This window comes from Puntigrus tetrazona, chromosome 18, assembly GCF_018831695.1.
Source record: "Puntigrus tetrazona isolate hp1 chromosome 18, ASM1883169v1, whole genome shotgun sequence".
NCBI classification, from domain to species: Eukaryota; Metazoa; Chordata; class Actinopteri; order Cypriniformes; family Cyprinidae; genus Puntigrus; species Puntigrus tetrazona.
The window spans coordinates 6658082-6679371 of NC_056716.1; the positions used below are offsets into that span (position 1 = coordinate 6658082).

Here is a 21290-nt window from a genome sequence, read left to right on the forward strand (position 1 = left end):
AATAAATCCCATCATTTTACACAAACACACAAAGAGAGACTTAGTGAAGACATGCAAGCTCACACTTTTCCTGCAAAGAAAGAAGGGTTGGACAATAACTCCACTTTTGTAGACTTTAATATGCCTGAGGCAAAAGAACATGCAACAGGAAAACAGGTGACTAGGGGATAATTGCTGAAAGCCTTTGTCAACAGGAGAGTAATTCTCATGGAGAATGGGAAGAAAACAGCTTTTAGAACTGATATTTTAAATAAAAGCGCACTATTTTCATATCCATAAAAAAACTACTAAGAACTACTGTATACAGGTTAATTAATCTGATGGATATGATGCATAATGCATGATATATCATTGTAACCCACTAGTAATGACTAAAGCATATTTTATTTTATTTTTATGCTGATAAAATTGTTTTGTACTGTCAGCCCTCAAAGCCATTTTGAGTGTCTGTGCCATTGAATACGTTGTTCAGCCTACAGGGTAAACTGAGGTAATTATAGCAAATTAAGCAATTGCTATGATATTTTATTTTTCATTTTTCACTTTTATAAAGTGTTTTATAAATTTGAACACCACAGTGTGGCCTCAGTTCCTCTGGGAAATTTAGAAGGATGTTTGGGATAAGAAATCTGCCAGTAACAGCCAGAGCAGCCACACTAAGATGAAAATCCTGAAACTTGACTGGGAAAAATTGTTAGTAGTTTGACAGAGTGTAACTAATTTACAAATGCATTTTAAATAATTTATAAGCAGTTATAAATGCATGAATAAAAGGTGTTTTGATACACCCTGCCAAATCTTTTTCTCACATGTGACAAATGCTTAACAAATATATTTCTTAATATTTCAGTCAAAATCAGATTACTGATTTATTTCATGATGGAGTAGTAATTTACTATTATGGCACGACTGAAGGTGTCAGGTATCTCAGAGATAAAGGAATCAAATGCAGATATGCAACTCAAACAGATTTATTCAGTATTAACAGATGTTCAGAGTCCGGCCAAATATCAGGTGGATGATGGAACCTAAGAACGAAAAACGGCTGGGCAAGGAATATACACTTATCCCTTTTCACAAACAATTGATTGACAATTGCTGAAGCACACGCTTTACCAAAAATTCTAAGTGCCCCATAGGTGTATTAAACGCTGTCTTCCTTTCGTCCCTCTTCCTCATCTGGACAAGATCATAAGCATTGCGTAGATCCAATTTCGTGAAGATCTTTGCACCCCCCAAGACCTCGAAGGTCATAGACATCCATGGCATGGGTACTGGTTCTTATTAGTGATGTCATTCAGCCTCTGACAGTCAATACAAGGGCACAAATAGTCATCCTTCTTCACAAAAAGAAACCAGCACCTGCTGGACAACAAGAGGGACGAATCAGACCAGCTGCCAGAGACTATTTCTCCATGGCCTCAAGCTCAGGTGCAGACAGAGAGAAAAGACTTCCATGAGGCAGAGAAGCACCTTGGAGAAGATCGATAGCACAATCATATGGCAATGCTGTAGCGTCTGGTTAAGATCTAGATGCTCGTTTGGATCGTTGTCTTAAAGGACTCTTTTCGCCTTTTAACATTTGCTGATAAATTACAGACCTGAACTTAAATTGTTACTGTTAAATTGCCCATGGTTCCCCCATTATCACAGAGAGGCTAAGTAGATTCGCTCTTTAGTCTCTACATCAAAGCTCCAAAAGCATTCCAATAAGGAGTTACAAACCCTGGTGCCATTCACCAATGAATTCATCAGAGATGTGGTCTGTCCACAAGATTGCAATACACATCACGCACATGCATAAGGACATTATCTTTATTTTAAGCCATGATTAAACAGTTATTAATATATCTCATATATGTTTGTGTTGTATGTGTGTCCCTTTACCTTATTATCCTAATTTCAACTCCTTATTTGCTTTAGTTAGACCCTAAATGTCTATATTCATGTCTATGAGTGTATCTCTAGTTTGATATCTTCTAGAGGGTTCCTTCTTGGTATCAAAATTATCCTCTTGTTATCCCTCAAATGATGATTTACCGTATAGAATCATGAAGTGCATTATACTGTGTATACTGTTCCAGTTTTACTGTGTTTTGGAATAAAGTTGCTAATAAGTTGCCAATGGAACATAAAAGCAAACAAAGTAACTTTGTCCTGCTCAATATCCATGCCTCTAATTGGCAATTCCAATCAAACAGTGGGTGTATCAGGAACTATCAAAAGTCCCTAACACCAACTGTTCATTGCTCAAAATCTTCCTTTGAGATGGATACTCTACACTCCTACCAACCTTCTGGTAGTTACCTTCAAATACCTTTGTCATCTCGCTGTGGATTTTCCTACCTTATAGAGGAACCAGAGGAAAACCCCAGCTCACACCTAGAGAAATCATCAAGAACTTCTTGTTTACCACATCAGGATTCTTTGGCAGCAACAAAAACAAATGCAAGTAACTTTTATAACTAGTTGGATGCGTGTTTAAGTTTGAGCCCTTTTAAGGTGAATTTTGATTCTTTGATGATTCTCACTAGGTTGTAGTTAATTGATGTAGTTACTTCTCTCTCTCTCTTTCTTCCTTACTTTCCTGTATCAGTATATATATATATATATATATATATATATATATATATATATATATATATATATATATATGTGTGTGTGTGTGTGTGTGTGTGTGTGTGTGTGTTTTGTGTTGTAGGTTATTTATAGCTTGTTGATTAAATCCCTTATATTCACAATTGTCTCTGAGTGCTGCTCACAATTTGAAGTCACTGAATGTTGACCCTGGCTACATGCTAAATTACTGCAGAGTAGGAAAGCTATTCTTCCATGGCCAGGAAAAATAACCTTTCCTAGAATTGATAAATAATTATATTGTTTGCTCAGTGTCCATTTTTACCCCCTGGTGACTGATGTGGTAGCCTAAGAATGCGGCTTTGGTAGTGTAGAGTTCGCCATTGTGCCATGAGATAGTGGGGTCGTGAGTGGGTAGCCAAGGATGACTTGATGCTTAGGGAAATCTACTACATACAGGGAGATGGATTCTTGATATGAGCATGTAAAATGAGCATTAGTGTATGATGGGTGATACCTCTTCCGATTAAGGATTCATTGATGGCTGTGATATGAATAGGTGGATTGCATGGGGTTGTGTGGGAATCTGGAATATGGAGATGATGCTTTGGTTGATCAGGTTTAAGGCAGCTCCGGAGTCAATCATGGCTGTGAGGTTGATAGAAAGCTCATCAGTTTTAAGAGTAATGGGTAAAGTAAGAATTTACTTTAATTACAAAACGATCCATATTCACCCAGCATCCAAGGCTACAAAGACCTGCTGTTCCACAGTAGAAGCACAGACAGTTAATCTGACGACTCTCTCTCTTGTGATACGTTCAGCTTCATGGGTTCGTCATTTTGAGATGAATGCACAGGGACATGAGTGGTTCTTTGCAGCATCGTTCTACTGTTCCCTTTCAAAAGCTACTCTCGATGCTGCACTCAATAGCGCTAATGAGAACGTCTTTTGTTCGACCAGTTGTTGAAGCATGTGTGTAAAACACGCCAAAGTTTGGCTCTTATAACCTATAGATGTTGCCTATCGCTGCGTGTGAGCATCAGCTCACTGATGACGATCTTCACACTTTCTGCTTTGAGTGATGGGGGAAGAGCATGCGGTCCACGGGCTAGAGGGAGATTGTGAGCATTGCGAGCTAATGTCGATCAAGGTGCTCCGTGCTCGGCTTGCCTATTTTCAAGACAAGCAGCGATCTGACGCTCTGTGAGGGGCCGAGAGGTCAAGAAAAGGAACACCAAGGTTTACAAAAAAAGGTCTTTATTTAACCCAAATCAAATAAGTCAAACTTGTTGCAACAACCAAAACAAGTGAAAAACAACAAAAACAAAAACTCACACAGGGGTAAGTTGTCAGGTTACAACTCCCCAAATAAACAAAATGCACAGCTTATAAAGGAAACGATGGGCCCATTACAACACAAAAGGGGAAAAACAAAAAAAGTTACATTACATTAAACATTCAACACAAAAATAAATGACAACATCAAACAATACAATTCTAAATATTAAAGAAACAACACTTAATCGATAACTACAATCCAAACCCCCAAACAATTAATAAAAAAAAATCCCCAATTCTCCGTTTCCCACCATGCCATCTTAGCCAATGGTACATTCAGGCGGAACCAATAAACAAATTCCTTGTTCCCGCCAGGACTCCAATTTCCACAGGTATCGCTTCAGACTCTCCCATCCGCGGCTAGACAGGCCATTCACTTCCACGGTAACTTAAACTCAGAACAGAAACAAATATTATTAACAAATACAATGCAACCCATGTATGTGCACTCCAAATGAACCGTGATGTAAATGAAAAAAAAGGTATGCAAACCAAAATAAAGTAATGATTGTTTAACAGATATTTGTGTTGTGTATTATTACTATGAACATGATTAAGAAAATAAACCAAAACAAGGAATGGAAATAACCTTCAATCTGTATAAAATGTATAAAGGAAACCGAGTGTGCTTTGGCTTCCTTACCGATCTTGTGCGGCCACATATCGGGCCATCACACGCTCCCTCTGCGCGTTCGTGGTGATCGAGTGCCGATCTGGCAGAGGTGCCTCACACTCTCTCGCACTCCCACCAGATCACGAGGCTCTTCCGTCTGATTCTCAAGCGTGCTCCAGCACTTCTTATGAACAGGCAGAGGAGTCCGCCTCTCTTGCTTCTGCAGAGATGGAGAGTGCCACCTCGGAGCGCACCTCTTGTGATGAGGGTGCATTTCAAGACCTCCTTGAGGTGGTCACTCGAGCAGTCGACAGATTACATCTTGACTGGCCGCAAGAGTAAGAGACCGCTAAGCGCTCGAAGCTGGACGACAGATTTCTGTCGGGTGGCCGAGGGGAGGGACCTCAACGTCAGTCTCTCCCCTTTTTTCAATGATGTCCACAAGGAGCTTGCTCGCTCATGGAGTAAACCTTTTTCGTCCCATGTCTTTTTTCCTTTGACATCGATATATTCCAACATTGTTGGCGCGAAGGCACAGGGCTATATGATGACGCCCAGGCTGAGGAGACGCCTGCGGGTTATCTCTCCCCTGGTGGCTCATCCTCATTGAGAAAGTCAACTGCAGAATTCAGAATGATATCTTCGCTGGTGGGTCAGGCTGGTGCTGCCCAGGCACGGTTCTGCAGGCATACCAGGCTGACCTGCTGAAGGACTTGAGCACTGGCGGGTCCATCGATGAAGAGGCGTTTTTAGAACTGCGGCGAGCCACAGACTTGTTTCTCTGTGCAACCAAGCAGACGGCCCGTGCCATTGGCCACTCCATGGCTGCCATGGTGTCCATGGAGAGACATCTGTGAAACCGGAACGAGCACATCTGCTGACAGAGAGTCAGGCTATTACAGTCGATACTTCTTGGTTCCAAAGAAGGACAGGGGGTTGCGTCCAATTCTAGATCTTCACGGGTTGAACTCAGAACATACAAGTTCAAGATGTTGACAATCAAGATGATTGTTTCTCAAATCTAACCAGAGGACTGCTTTGTGACAATAAATCTGAAAGATGCATATTTTCACATAGAAATCTTGCCACAACACAGGGGCAAAGCTTACCAGTATTGGGTTCTTCCAGTCGGCCTTGCCTTGTCGCCCTGCACATATACGAAATGCATGGATGCAGCTTTGGCTCCTCTGCGACTCCAGGGCATTCGCATTCTCAATTACATAGATGACTGGTTAATTCTAGCCCAGTCTCAAGAGCTAGCGCTTCGACATTGGGATGTTGTCCCTAACTCATCTCAAATCTCTGGGGCTGAGACTCAACGCCAAGAAGCGTTCTCACTCCTGCTCAGAGGACAACATATCTAGGAGTTGTATGGCATTCGGTCACAATGCTGGCACAACTGTCTCCGGCACGCATCGAATCCATTCTAAACACCCTAAAGGAAATCAAGCTAGGTTGGAAAGTGACTGTTCATCACTTTCAGAGAGTTCTAGGTCTCATGGCAGCTCGGTCCACAGTAATACCTCATGCCTGTTTACAAACAGAGGCTGAAAAAGGAAGCCCCGGTACAGAGGGAGGTGTCACGCTGGTCTGACCAATCGGTGGCCGCTCTGCAGGACGATCTGGATGACGCAGACTGGGCCATGTTCAGGCGCAACTCCGCTGATGTCAACGTGTTTGTGGAAGCAGTGGTGGGATTCATTGGGAAACTAGTGGATGATACGGTAAAGAAAACCGTCATCAGGACGTTTCCCAACCAGAAGCTGTGGGTAGACAAAACTATACGTGACTCTCTGAGATTCCGCTGCGCAGCCTATAACACTGGGTCAGTCACTAGGGATATGACTGAATACAAAGCTGCGTTGTACAGCATGTGCAGAGCGGTGAAGGAGGCAAAGAGGCGCAACGGGAAGAAACTAGAGTCACAGTTTCAGCATAGTGACTCTAGGAGCCTGTGGCTGGGACTGAGAAACATCACGGACGATATAAAACGAGAGCCGGAGAGGAAATCACGTTCACCATTTCGGAGCACGACAATAGAGGGCATTCAGGAGAGTGAACACCAGGAAGGCAGCAGGACCTGACGGCATCACAGGTCAGGTTCTGAGAGCCTGTGCTGACCAGCTAGCACCAGTGTTCACTGAGATATTCAATCTCTCCCTGGAACAGTCTACAGTCCCCTGGTGTTTCAAACAGTCCATCATCGTTCCTGTGCCGAAGAAACCTCAGCCCTCTTGCTAGAATGACTACCGCCCTGTAGTTCTGACATCGGTAGTGATGAAGTGCTTCGAGAGACTGGTCAGAGACTTCATCACTGCATCACTACCAGACACACTGGACCCACTACAGTTTGCTTACCGCCAGAACCGGTCTACAGAGGATGCCATCACACACCTCCTCCACACAACCACGAGCCACCTGGATTTTAGAAAAGGGAACTATGTGAAAATGCTGTTCGTGGACTATAGTTCAGCACTCAACACCATAGTTCCCTCCACACTCACCTCTAAGTGGGAGGTCCTGGGACTCAGCCCATCCCTGCGTCACTGGATCACCAACTTCCTGACCAACAAACCACAAGCCGTACGGATGGGAAAACACACCTCATCCTCCCTCACCCTCAGCACTGGAGCTCCTCAGGGTTGTGTTCTGAGCTCCCTGCTGTACTCGCTGTACACTGCGACTGTGTGGCCACTACAAACTCCACCACCATCATTAATTTTGCTGACGACACTGACGTGGTGGGCCTGATCTCCAACAACGATGAGATGGCCTACCTTCAGGAGATCAACAACCTGGAGAGATGGTGTCAGGAAAACAATATGTTCCTGAACATCAGCAAAATAAAGGAGTTAATAGTGGACTTCAGCACGAAGCAGGTGCGTTCATACCATCCAATCACGATCAAAGTGGACAATTTTCGGTACCTGGGTGTTCACAACATGCAGGACCTATCTTGGTCCTGTCACATCAACACCCTGGTGAAGAAGGCCCAGCAGTGTCTATACCATCTGAGGCGCTTAGGAACTTTTACACCTGCACCACTGAGAGTGTCCTGACGGAAAACATCACCTCCTGGTTCGGGAACAGCACCATGCAGGACAGGCGAGCCCTTCAGAGGGTGGTGCGGTCAGCTGAGCGCACCATCCACTCTGAACTCCCTGTGCTGCAGCACATCTAAAACAAGCGGTGCTGTACCAGGGCCAGGAAGACCATGAAAGACCTCAGCCATCCCAACAATGGACTCTTTTCTCTGTTGTGTTCAGGAAAGCGCTTTCGTTCCATGAAGGCAAACACAGAGAGAATGAGGAGGAACTTCTTCCCGCAGGCCATTCGGAGTCTGATCCAGGAAACACCCAGCACCTAATTACCGGGACTCTCATGTTCAACCCCCTTTCCCCAGACACTAGTCACTTTACTCTACACTGGACAATATTGCACTAGTCACTTTACATTGGACATTCACAACAGACACTTTACACTCTATACTTTATATTTTATACTTTATATATTTTTTTTATACTTTAAAAGTACACTTATATATATATATATATATATATATATATATATATATATATATATATATATATATATATATATATATATATATATATATATATATATTGTCCAGCATTTCACTGCATGTCGTACCATGTATGTGTATGTGACTATGTGGTTTCTGACCTTGTGTCCCATTCTAGGTCCGTGTTGTCATCGCAAGATGCTAAGGCCAGACGCTTCCCTCATGGGCTGGGGAGCGGTCTTAGATGGGGATCTGGAGAGGTCACCTTCTTGTGTGGCACATCAACTGCCTCAAGATGATGGCTCTATTTCAGGCCCTGAAATATTTCCTCCAGCAGTTGAGAGGCTATCATGTCCTAGTGCGGGTGGACAACACTTCGGTAGTCTCTTACATAAATCGCCAGGGCGGACTGTGTTCGCGCTGTTTGAACAAGCTAGCACAGCAGGTTCTGCTTTGGGCACAGGACAAGTTCCTGTCCCTCTGGGTGATTTACATTCCTGGGCATATGAATGTATGAGCATGTCCAGACCTGTCCAGACAAGCTGTGACACATAGGAAATGGAAACTCCACCCCGAAGTAGTGAGTCTAATCTGGGAGAAATTCTATGTAGCAGAGGTGGACCTCTTTGCCTCACAGGAGACAGCACAATGTCCCCTTTACTACTCTCTGACTCATCCAGCTCCCCTGGGCCTGGACGCAATGGCTCACAAGTGGCCCAGACGGTGTCTTTACACATTTCCTCCGATAGCTCTGCTCCCGGGAGTCCTGGCAAAGGTTCGTCAACAGGGCTCTTATTGATAGCGCCTCGTTGGCCAACCAGAGTATGGTTCTCAGATCTAATACCCCTTCTCAATGGCTCACCATGGGCAATTCCGATCAGGAGGGATCTTCTGTCTCAGGCACAAGGAACAATATTTCATATTTCCCAAGCTCTGGAACCTTTACGTATGGCCCCTGAAGGGGACCAACTGAGAAATGCTGGCCTTCCAGCCAATGTAATAGAGACTATTCTAAGCACTAGGCTCCTCCACTATGGTTGGAGAGGGAGGGTTGGCTGCCACTAGACAAACCATGTCACATTTTGGTGAGGGATGCTATTGCCCTAGCCTACGAGGCGCGTGTCCAAACTTCGCCTCTAGGAATCAGGGCCCATTCAACCAGGGGGGTTGCATCTTCAATGCCATTTCCTTCCATTTCATGCTTATTTATAGCATCCATGTGCGTGTAATGAAGTGAAGTCACCTGGCCGAGGTTATAAGAGCCAAACTTTTGCGTGTTTGACACATGCTTCAACAACCGGTCGAACAAAAGACGTTCTCATTAGCACTATTGAGTGCAGCATCTCGTTCCCACTTTTTCAGGGAACAGGGTTACAGTCAGGTAATCCGCGACATTCTTGTCGTTGGGGGTTTGTCTCAGCAAGTTATCCATTGTAAGCAGCTAAGTCCACTACTTTAAGCTGCTGAGGGATGCTGGTCGGTGCTTGTAAATGGACGCGCACTCTTACATTTATATTAACTAGAATGTCCACACAAGATATTAAAATGCTCATGGTTGTCGATTTATTTTACCCGTTCCTGGTCTTCATTTCCATATGGCAAGAATCCAAACAAACAGTCAATAAATCCACCTGTCCATCACCTTACAACTTGTATTGTGGTACAAACAGCTTAGCGTAGCGGTCAAAAAACTGTGTGCACCTTCCCTCCAGCAACACCTGTCACCTGAGGGAAGGTTCCCACCTATATTCTGTGCACAACCCACCAAGAGTGACCCCTACTGGACACACATGCACACAATCCAAAGCAAACCGCCAAAATGGCTCTTACATCCATCTTGATCGTCAAGGTAATAAAATCAGAGGTGGACACATCTTCATCCTTACAAGCCAATTCTGTCTGCAAATCATGGTTTAAACTGCGGTGAAACATTGCCTTGAGTGCAATATCGTTCCAGCCACTGAGATTAATGAGCTGAGTGGAGATATCTTTACCACTGGAAGGGTACTCAAAAACGTCTTGAATTTGTTGAAAGAAGTAATTTGCGGAATATTTTAGATGCAAATCTGTTTCCCACACCGCTGCAGCGCAGTCAATAGCTCTCCCTACATTGTTCCACGTTACCATCAAACTTATCGGGTAGAGCAAATCTTACCATCTTGGGCGTTGGGGGTGGTAGTGCTCGGATAAAATGAGTCGGATGTTCAGTAACTGATTGCAGCTTGGTCAGTTGCTCCTGGTAACTCTTTAGCAATTCCCCTTGGTAGTTGAACCTGGCTTGAAGATTTGAAACTTCCGCTGGATTCAGGGTAGGCGAAGTATTCTGTAACTAGGATGCTAAGGCCAAGTTGGAATCCATTTGCGGGAGTTTATTGAGACAAGAAGCATAAAAAGGTAGGCAGGCAGAAGGTCAGAACCAGAACATCAATCCAATCAGGCAGACAAAACAGAAGGGCAAATCCAACAATCGAGAAACAAGCAGACAGGTAATGCTCATACACGAGGTAGCAATGGATTGAAGGATAAATGCTCAGTAAGGCAGGTAAACTGGCAATACTTTGCATTGTCCTGTTGGAGAGTCTCTGAATATAAAGGCTTCCAAACAGGAAATGTTCAGAGAAGAACCCGGGGGGCCGGAGCCCAGCTAGTACTTGGGCCAGGGCTCCCTCTGTTCATTGGATGTTACAAAATGAAAGCTGACCCTGCAGATTGTGGATGTCTGTGTTGTGATTGATGGAGCATCTACCCAGGAAAGGTTAGATATTTTTTTAAACCAAAATTATAATCTGCAATATACATATAAACATATCAACTGTCTTTTAAATTTCTTTTTTCCACACTGAAATGATGCCTTGTTTGGTTATTATTAATGTCAACTATTTCCTTGATGCTAAATATCAAATTAGATTTAACCTTAGTAGTGAACTCTGTCTTTGAACACTTCCGTTACTGTAGTATAATTCTTCATGTCTGTAGAGGCATATTATTTGCACGGGCATGTAGGCTGTACTTTGTTGTTGTTCTGCTGTGTCCTTAAGAAGGGAGAGCTCAGGTCAGATGCTATCTGATACTATTTCACAACTACAACGTATAAGTATTACATAAATATTTAGTATTCTACTAAACCAGCAACATGTATGTTAGACCCTATTCCATCTAAACTATTAAAAGATCTGCTTCCAGAAGTCATAGATCCTATTTTGAACATTATTAATTCATCATTGTCATTAGGATATGTTCCCAAAACCTTTAAACTGGCTGTAGTTAAACCTATCATTAAGAAACCACATCTTGATCCCAAAGACTTAGTAAATTACAGACCAATCTCTAATCTCCTTTTCTGTCAAAGATACTAGAAAGGTAGTATCCTCACAACTGTATTCCTTTTTAGAAAAAATGGTGTCTGTGAGGATTTCCAATCAGGTTTTAGACCGTACCATAGTACTGAGACTGCTCTCATTAGAGTTACTAATGACCTGCTTCTATCATCTGATCATGGTTTTATCTCGTTATTAGTGCTATTAGATCTTAACGCAGCATTCGATACTATCGATCACAACATTCTCTTGGATAGACTAGAAAACTATGTTGGCATTAGAGGAAGCGCCTTAGCATGGTTTACATCATATCTATCTGACCGCTATCAGTTTGTGGCATTAAATGAGGAGGTATCATATCGATCAAAAGTGAAATATGGAGTTCCTCAAGGCTCAGTGCTAGGACCGTTACTTTTCAACCTTTACATGTTACCTCTGGGAGATATTATCAGGAGTCATGGTGTTAGCTTTCACTGCTATGCTGATGATACTCAGCTCTATATTTCAGCGCAGCCTGGTGATACACACCAAATTGAGAATCTAACAGAATGCATAGTCGATATAAAAAGCTGGATGATGAGTAACTTCTTAATGTTAAATTCTGAAAAAACAGAGGTGCTAATAATTGGACCTAAAAACCCCACATATAATAATCTAGAACACAGTCTATCACTTGATGGCTGCTCTGTTAATTCTTCATCATCAGTTAGGAACCTAGGTGTGCTGTTTGACCGCAATCTTTCCTTTGAAAACCATGTTTCTAGCATCTGTAAAACTGCGTTTTTCCATCTTAAAAATATATCTAAATTACGACCTATGCTTTCAACCTCTAATGCAGAAATATTAATTCATGCGTTTATGACCTCAAGGTTAGATTATTGCAATGCTTTATTGGGTGGTTGTTCTGCACGCTTAATAAACAAACTTCAGCTAGTCCAAAACGCAGCAGCCAGAGTCCTTACTAGAACTAGGAAGTATGATCACATTAGCCCAGTTCTGTCAACACTGCACTGGCTCCTATCAAACATCGAATAGATTTTAAAATCCTATTAATTACCTATAAAGCCCTGAATGGTTTAGCTCCTCAATACTTGAGCGAGCTCTTATCACATTATAGTCCTGCACGTCCGCTGCGTTCTCAAAACTCTGGCCATTTGATAATACCTAGAATATCAAAATCAACATGGCGGCAGATCATTTTCCTATCTAGCACCTAAACTCTGGAACAATCTCCCTAACTCTGTTCGGGAAGCAGACACACTCTGCCAGTTTAAATCTAGATTAAAGACACATCTTTTTAACTTAGCCTACACATAACACACCAACACACCTTTTATTATTCAAATCCGTTAAAGGATTTTTAGGCTGCATTACTTAGATTTGCTGGAACCGGGAACACTACTCCTAAAATACGATGTACTTGTGACATCGTAAAAAGAATGGCATCTACGCTAATATTAGTCCTGTTTCTTTCTCAATCTGTTTTCACAGTTTGTATCCAGACTAGATGGTGGATCAGCACCCAGAGATTATGTTCATCAGAGACCAGAAAACCTAGATGCGCCCGTCGACAGATCACCAGATCCTGATGCACACACACACACACGCACACACTAAGTCATTTACACTATCTGACACAGCTGCGTTTAAAATTGAACTGGAGGTTAAGTGCTGGGCGTCCGGTCAGAGGAGAACTGAGCCCAACTGAGTCTGGTTTCTCCCAAGGTTTTTTTTTCTCCATTCTATATGCATGGGGTTTTGTTTCCTTGCCGCTGTCGCCTCTGGCTTGCTTGGTTGGGGACACTTAACTTCTAGTGACTATCGTTGAATTGACTACAGAGACCGTCTCTGCATTTAATAAGAAATTGGTCACTCGTCACTATATATCCCTGTCATTATACTGTACAGTGCTTTGATGCAACCTGTGTTGTTAAAAGCGCTATATAAATAAAAATGATTGATTGATTGATATTCTTCTGTCTTTTCAATAATCTTTAAATTTATCAACTGTATAATACTCAATAAACACTACTCACAAAAAAGTTATTTAAAAAGTTCATGCTAGTGGTTCTGGTTTAGAATATTAGAATATTAAAAAGTTTATTTCAGTAATTCCAGAAACTTGTATATCACATTCATTCATTACATGCAGACTGATCTATTTTGATCATTTTAACTGACAACTAGTGAAAATCCCAAAAATCTAACTCTGAAAATTAGAATATTACTTTAGACCAATACATTTTTAGATATCTTGGCCAACTGAAAAATATGAACATGAAAAGTATGAGCATGTACAGTACTGCACGTACTACTTAGTTGGGACTCCTTTGCCAGAATTAATGCAGCAATGCGGCGTGGCATGGAGTTGATCAGTCTGTGGCACTGCTCAGGTGTTATGAGGGCATTTTTGAATGGGTTTTGTTTCCTCTCCAGGGAGCAGTTATCCATTATTGCTTGTACACTTTGTTCTACCACATCTTTTCCTTCCCTTCACCTCTCTATTAATGTACTTGGGCAGAAAGCTCTCTGAACAGCCAGCCTCTTTTGCAATGACCTTTGTGTTCTGCCCTCTTTGTGCAAGGTGTCAATGGTCGTCTTTTGGACAACTGTCAAGTCAGCAGTCTTCTATATGATTGTGTAGCCTACAGAACTAGACTAAGAGATTATTCAAAAGGTCTTTGCAGGTGTTTTGAGTTAATTAGTCAATAAGTCTTTTCACAATATTCCAATTTTATGAGATATTGAATTTGAGTTTTTCATTAGTTGTCATTGTTATAATCATAAAAATAAAAGTAATAGACATTTGAAATACATCAGTCTGTGTGTAATGAGTGAGTATAATATACAAATTTAACTTTTTGAATGAAATTAGTGAAATAGATCAGCTTTTTGATGATATTCTAATTATACGACCAGCACCTGTAGATATAATATAAAATATTATCTTCTTCACCTCAAATAAAGTTAATAAAACAAAGGCCTAACAACAGTAGTGGCTATACCACAACAAAAAGGTCAACGTCGCAATAACTTGTCAAGTGTCCTTGAGAGCTTGAGGTCAGCCAATCAAGAAGAGTGAGAAGCTTCATGCCACATTTTTTTGTTATGGTATACCCACCAGTTTATAACTTTTGTTTCAATAAATTGCTTGAGGTGAAGAAATTACCATTATATGCTGCTTCTTAAATGTCCTACTTTTATGATATAGCACTATAGCATGAACATTTAAGCTCAAAGTCAAATATCCATAACTTTTTGTAAGTAGTATATTTGTCATTGTATAGGTAGTTAAACAACTTAAGACATAGGCACAGTTTTTAACTTCTAAATTCTAAAACAAAATTAAATTTTGAATTTTAGTGTTGATTTCCAAGAATCTTTGACTTTCATGAGCTGTAGGCTCTATCAAAATTAACCAAACACACATTTTACTTTTCATGTCATAAATCTAGAATATATTAAATTGTAACTTTGTTAAAAAAAATTTGTTACAAAAAAGAAATGAGCTTATTTTTTCACAATATTACTTTTTTTGATTGACCTGTGTGTACACCATTTTGATTAAAAATACATTACTGTATTGCATACATCGCCAAAAGTTAAAGTTGCATTTAAATGCTAACTACTTCCTGAAATACAGAGATTTTTAATATCAATCATTATTTATATAGCACTTTTAACAACACAGGTTGCATCAAAGCACTGTACAATATAAGATAGAAGAGTACAATGACAGGGATGTATAATGATGAAAGTGACCAATTTGTTATTAAATGCAGAGACGGTCTCTGTAGTCAATTCAACGATAATCACTAGAAGTTAAGTGTCCCCAACAAAGCAAGCCAGAGGCGACAGCGGCAAGGAAACAAAACCCCATCCATACAGAATGAAGAAAAAAAAACCTTGGGAGAAACCAGACTCAGTTGGGGTCAGTTCTCCTCTGACCGAACGCCCAGCACTTAACTTCCAGTTCAATTTTAAACGCAGCTGTGTCAGATAGTGTAAATGACTAAGTGTGTGTGTGTGTGTGTGTGTGTGTGTGTGTGTGTGCATCAGGATCTGGTGATCTGTCCACGGGCGCATCTAGGTTTTCTGATCTCTGATGAACATAATCTCTAGGTGATGATCTACCATCTAGTCTAGATACAAACTGTGAAAACAGATTGAGAAAGAGACAGGACTACTGTTGTTCATTCGCTTTTTAATCTAAAACAGTGCAGTGCATTAGCACTCGTTAGCCGGTCGGGTTATCACTCTTGTTCCCACTCACATGTACACGCCTATTATAATTTTCTTTTTCCATTCCGTTTCATTTCTCCCTCTCGCTTGTTTGTTTGTTCCGTTTTTACAAGCTCATCAAACAACAGTGCTAAGTAAATCTTCCATCACTCACGGAGAGTAAATGGCTTCTCCCTGCATTGTCACATGCACCGCTTACCACTTGTTTATTTTATCTGTCGGCGATCAGAAATTGACATGTAATAAATGCAGGGAAATAGCTAGGCTGACAGAGAAGGTTTTAGAATTAGAGACATGCATGCAAACTTTAATTGAGGACAGTAAAATGTGAGGGCGGTAGATACTGCTTTGGATGCAACTAGTCCAGTGAATCATGTACATTGTTTGGTTCCGGCATTAGAGCCCATGCAGCAGGGCAACTGGGTGGCTGTGAGGCGCACTAGTCGCGGGTCAAAACACTGCACCATTCCGATCAGAACATCAAACAGGTTATCCCCATGTGAGAGAGTGGGGATACGCACCCACTGAGAGACCTGATGAAAGTGCTCTAATAATTGTCAATTCTATTGTCTATCTTACAATTTAATTGATGTTTGTAGCACAGGGTATACACTATTTTTAATTAAATGTATTGCTCTTAATATCTTGCTCCACTATTCGTTTAATCTAACTGCGACTCAGAAATATAGGAAACGGCCCTCTGGAGATAGGTAATAGGTTTTATGGCAAGTATACTTTTAGTTAAATTATCCCCCTAAGTATATAAAACATAATAAAATAATTTAAAAGGTAAATTTCCAGTTCTGGTAACTTTGGTCTTTCAGATTCGATTCGGTCGGCTCGCCATCAAAGAAAACGTCCAAAGCAAATCCACGGAAAAAACATGACCTAATAAAATAAGCCAGCGTTTCAATAAAACAATTTCAAATAGGTGTCATCTCAAAATGATCTTACATTATGATAAACATTTTAGTTTCACAGAATACAACAATAATATTAAATATAAATTGCCTAATATGTAAAATTTTCTATAGGCTCACGGGTATCAGATACTGCGGCCACGTGAACTGCAACCACGTGCGGTTAACGATCATCAATTTAACGATTAACAGTGCAAAATACACATATACATTGTAAAACTGTAAAAATACGTGTATAACCCCAGTTTAACAACATTTAACTGAATAACTCACCATATCCAGTATTCCCTCGCGAAACTCACGAAAAATAAAATCCTTTGAAACGAAAATAATTACTGGATGTTAGCAATCAAAATCTACCCTCTTGAATCACTACAAAAACAAAATCTTTATTTTACTTTTGTAAAGTATATTTTCCTTAATTAGTAGCTCTATTTCAACTTCGCAATCTTTTTCCATGGCTTCCTCATTCTACTTTCTAGAAAAAAAACGCATAAAGTGGCTCATTGGTCAACTACGTCACATCTACGTAATTTTCTTTTCTCACTAATTAATTTAAATTTACAATTATATACGCATGAACTTCCAATAATAAACACAAAACTATTTATAAATATATACAAAAATAATTGTAAACCTGGAACAAAAGTTAGTCCGGGTTACATGTTCAATAAATAAAAACTATTTATAATACTGTTAAATAATTAACATCTTTTAAGGGCCCACTGTTACTCATAGGGTGTGACGGCCGGAGAGCAATAAATATCCTTACTCCAAAGTTTATTCCAGAATACAATGGTTTATATAGGCATTTTCAGAGTGGAATTTTACCCCTCTAGCCAATGAAACAAAAGATGGCATATGTTGTATACATGCCAAAAGTTATGTACTTATATGTTCATAATTTCCTTTATCTTATACAAGTAATACTTTTGGAAACAGAAAAACACTTTTTGTCAAGTATCAAAAGTGTAGCGCAAACTCATTCACCTCACGATTCATAGTACACACACCAATGACTGACTGAACCCTACTAACATGTAGAAGGATGTATAGATCATATATACTACAGAACACTAGGGGGAGAAAATCACATCTAGGAAGAGGGAAAAAGATCAGACAGAAAGAGTCTAAGGGGGGAGAGTGTGTTCAAATCTAAAAAACAAAGCTAGAAGTATTCTGTATTGCCTTGCAGGAAAGCATCCGATCATACAGAAAAGAAATAAAATGCTAGATCTGATAATTTTGCCTCTCTTTTAGAAGAAAACAAACTATTGTTTATTATTCAGTGAATAAATTAACGGAAAATAAAGCGTCAACAGGTGCCAACATTCCTCAATAGTACAGCAGTAATTATTCAGACATGAGCTACTTTACTTCCAGGATCGATACTATCAGAGATAAAATTATAATTATGCAGCTGTCAGTGTCATGATTGAGGGGTCTAAGGCATGCGGATCCATTCGCTGGCTTTTATTGAGCAAAGGCATGGTCAAAGCAGGCAGGCGTCAAAACACAGCAAACAGGAGTATCAGAGGCAAGGCAACAACAGAATCCAAAAACAGGCAGAGGTCGGGTCAGGCAGCAAACAATCAAAGTATCAAAAGACAGGCAGGGTCAAAACCAAAGAATTCGGGAGACACAAGGAAACAACAATCGAACAATAGTACAATGCAACCTGCAGGAGAGGGGCCTGCTACAGTATTTATAGTGTTTTAACAGGAAGTAGCAGCAGAGGGAGTGAACACAGATCACCCAGAGCTTCTAGAAGTTTTAGATCCTATTCTGACCATTATTAATTCATCATTGTCATTAGAGTATGTCCCCAAAACCCAGAAGGCTCAGAATGTTCCCCAAATGTTCCCATTTGGATATTTTTGGGAACCAAATAAGAACATTCAAGGAAAATTCCCTGTAGGTTATTTATAAATAATCCTAACCCTAACTCTAAAACTAACCGTAACCCTAACTCTACACCAACCCTAAACATAACCTTAACTCTAACATAACATAACCTAACCCTAACTCTAACTGTTAAGCGCTCCTGTTCAAGATGAGATCCCAGCAAACACAGAATATTCCCTGTAATGTTCTTTTATTCTCTCTATCCTCTAACCCTAAGGTTCTTTTTTAAATAACCCTAACCTCTTACCCTAACCCAACCCTAAGGTTCCATTTTAAACAACAAACTAACAATAACTCTAACCTAACCTTAACCCAAACCTTAACACTAACCCTAACCTAAGCCTTACCCTAACTGTGAAACCCTCCTTTTCAAGAACCCAGCAAGCACAGAATGTTCCCCAAACGTTCCCATTTGCTTATTTTCTTGGGAACCAAATAAGAACAATTCAAGTAATGTTTCCTGTAAATTCTTATTAAATAATCCTAACCCTATTCATAACCCTAACCTTGCCTACCCCTAAGCCTAACTCTAAGCCTAATCTAAACCTAACTTTGAAGCCCTCCTGTTCAAGATGAGAACCCAGCAAAACCTAGTTGAGTAGCCCCGATCAGAGTGATGTAACATTGTAGAAGGAATCCCTTACACTTTTCTGGGGAGCCGTTGCATTTGTCAGGGAGTGAGTGCCTCAAGTTAACAGGAGCATGACTCATGGTGGGAGTTGCCGATGTCAGCATTAGCTGCGTGGTGGTTAATGACGGGGGAGCCCCTTGGAGTGTTTGCAGCATTCTCACTAGTTCCTCTGTGAGTGAAGTGGGTTTCTGCGATTGCTGCTGAGACACTAACACTGAGGCTTGAGCTGATACCTCAGTAGTGAGTAGATAAAGGGCTGCTGGAGCTCTCTGGATCTACTGGTGAAATCTTCCGTAAAGAAAAGTCAGAAGCAGGTGGAGCAATTTGAAATTGTATTAATATAGAATTGTGGACAGGGAAGATTAGTATAATATTAAAATATTGCATAGGTATTAACATGTAATATACATTCTCAATCAGAACATCTCATAGATATCAAACATGGCTAAGAAGAAGTGATATTAGCTAGTCATCTATCATCAACAAGCATAAAGCCAGGGAAAACTTAGCCTGTTATTGCTTTGGACATGCATTTTGGGGGAAGAGTCCACAGATGCATAGTTGTGCCTTTATTAGCCCCTTGGCTCAGAAAAGGGGCATTAAGGATTATTTGTCAAGTATAAAAAATTGTTTGCGTCTGGTCCAAATGCTACAGTGATTTTAATTTAAAAACCCAAATTTCATGTTTATTTCTATACTATCTGATACATAATATGACCTACTGTATAAACAATAGCTTTAGAAAAAAAATTGTAGCTACTTACCCTTTAACTGCAATAGAATAAGAGAGGAACAAGCACCAATTTAATTTACAGCCTGCAAATGTTGTATCTAAGTTCAAGTTCATAGCATAGTCTAGAACTAATAAGTTTCACTTAAACCACCTCAAACAAGTCTTTGTATGTGTCCATAGATCCGACATGCAAATATCCTGGGAACACAGGGGACTCAGAATGACACAAGAGAAGATCCAGGCACAAGTGTCCATGTAACGTCGATACCAAGTGAAAGGAAGAGGTTGAGGTAAGTATATGTAGGGTGCTGGTGATTGCTGGTGCAGGTGATGGTGATTAGTACTCTGGTGATTTTTCACGAGTGTGGTGATTGAACGGGTGGTGATGTGTCATGGTGAATGGGACTGCGGGAACGTGTGGTGGTTGTGACAATATATATATCCACAATGAATAGGTCCGTAAATAAAATTGTTAACCATATAGCCTATGTCCAGACTCTTTTATCTCCTCTGAGAGCCATTAATGCAGCTACTGATGGTGAAAGCTTGACCAGTTTTTACTTTCTTTAGCTTAATGAATTGACTGGATTTGAAAACTTCATGGCTATTACTTTCATGCAGTTAGCAAATTGTTTGTGCGGTAGGCTAGCATGTGCAATGACTGTCACGGGTGTGATAAGCAGGAGAGCACACAACGAGTATAAATGAAAATAAAGCGTTTTAATCTACTCTGATGATGAAATAAACAATATAAATACAGGCAGGCAGGCAGACAGGCAGATAGGACAACATCACACGCAAATAAAGATGAGATCGGACAAACAGAACTGAAATCACAGGACTTAAATATTCAACAGAATTACTTAATAAACAAGACACAGGTGTAAACGGTGAGACAATTACACCATCGGAGGCACTCTAAACAATAATCATGTGAATCATCATCAGGAATAACTTGTGTTCAAAGTTTTTTACACTTTTTTTCCCAACAGTGACAGAAGTCAGTGACAATGCACACACACAAAGCCATCTTCGAAGACAAATAAATCTGGAGGTATCTCAGTTTCACATTTATTTATAACCTCAGGTGCACATAGTCAATTCGGTTACCTACCGAGGTTATTTAAGCCAATTCAAAGGCTGTTCGAAAGAATGTTCTCATCAGTGTATTGATATGCAGCATTAAAAGTAGCTTTTGATAGGGAACATTCTTACACAGAATCTGCATTTATTAGGTCACAAGACTCCTCCATAGCTTGAATGAGGGTTATAACATAGGTCAGAGAGATCATAAACTTTCCACTACAATGCAGAAGTGAGAAAACAAAAAGGAAGGTAAGGAAGAGTACATTACTGGAATAATGTAACCAGATACCAGGATCAGATTCTGCATGACTGCAGCATATTGTGATGCTACCAGTGTTGACCTGGGACATTCAAAATGTTTCTCTATTCCTCTTCCACCTACTGCAGCACTGCCTTTCATTTTT

General features: G+C 40.5%; 1 pseudogene; it reads left to right on the forward strand.

Moving 5' to 3' along the window:
* The first annotated feature begins 3659 nt into the window (after nt 1-3659).
* LOC122322989 lies at nt 3660-9025 on the forward strand (annotated as a pseudogene).
* The last annotated feature ends 12265 nt before the right edge of the window (nt 9026-21290 follow it).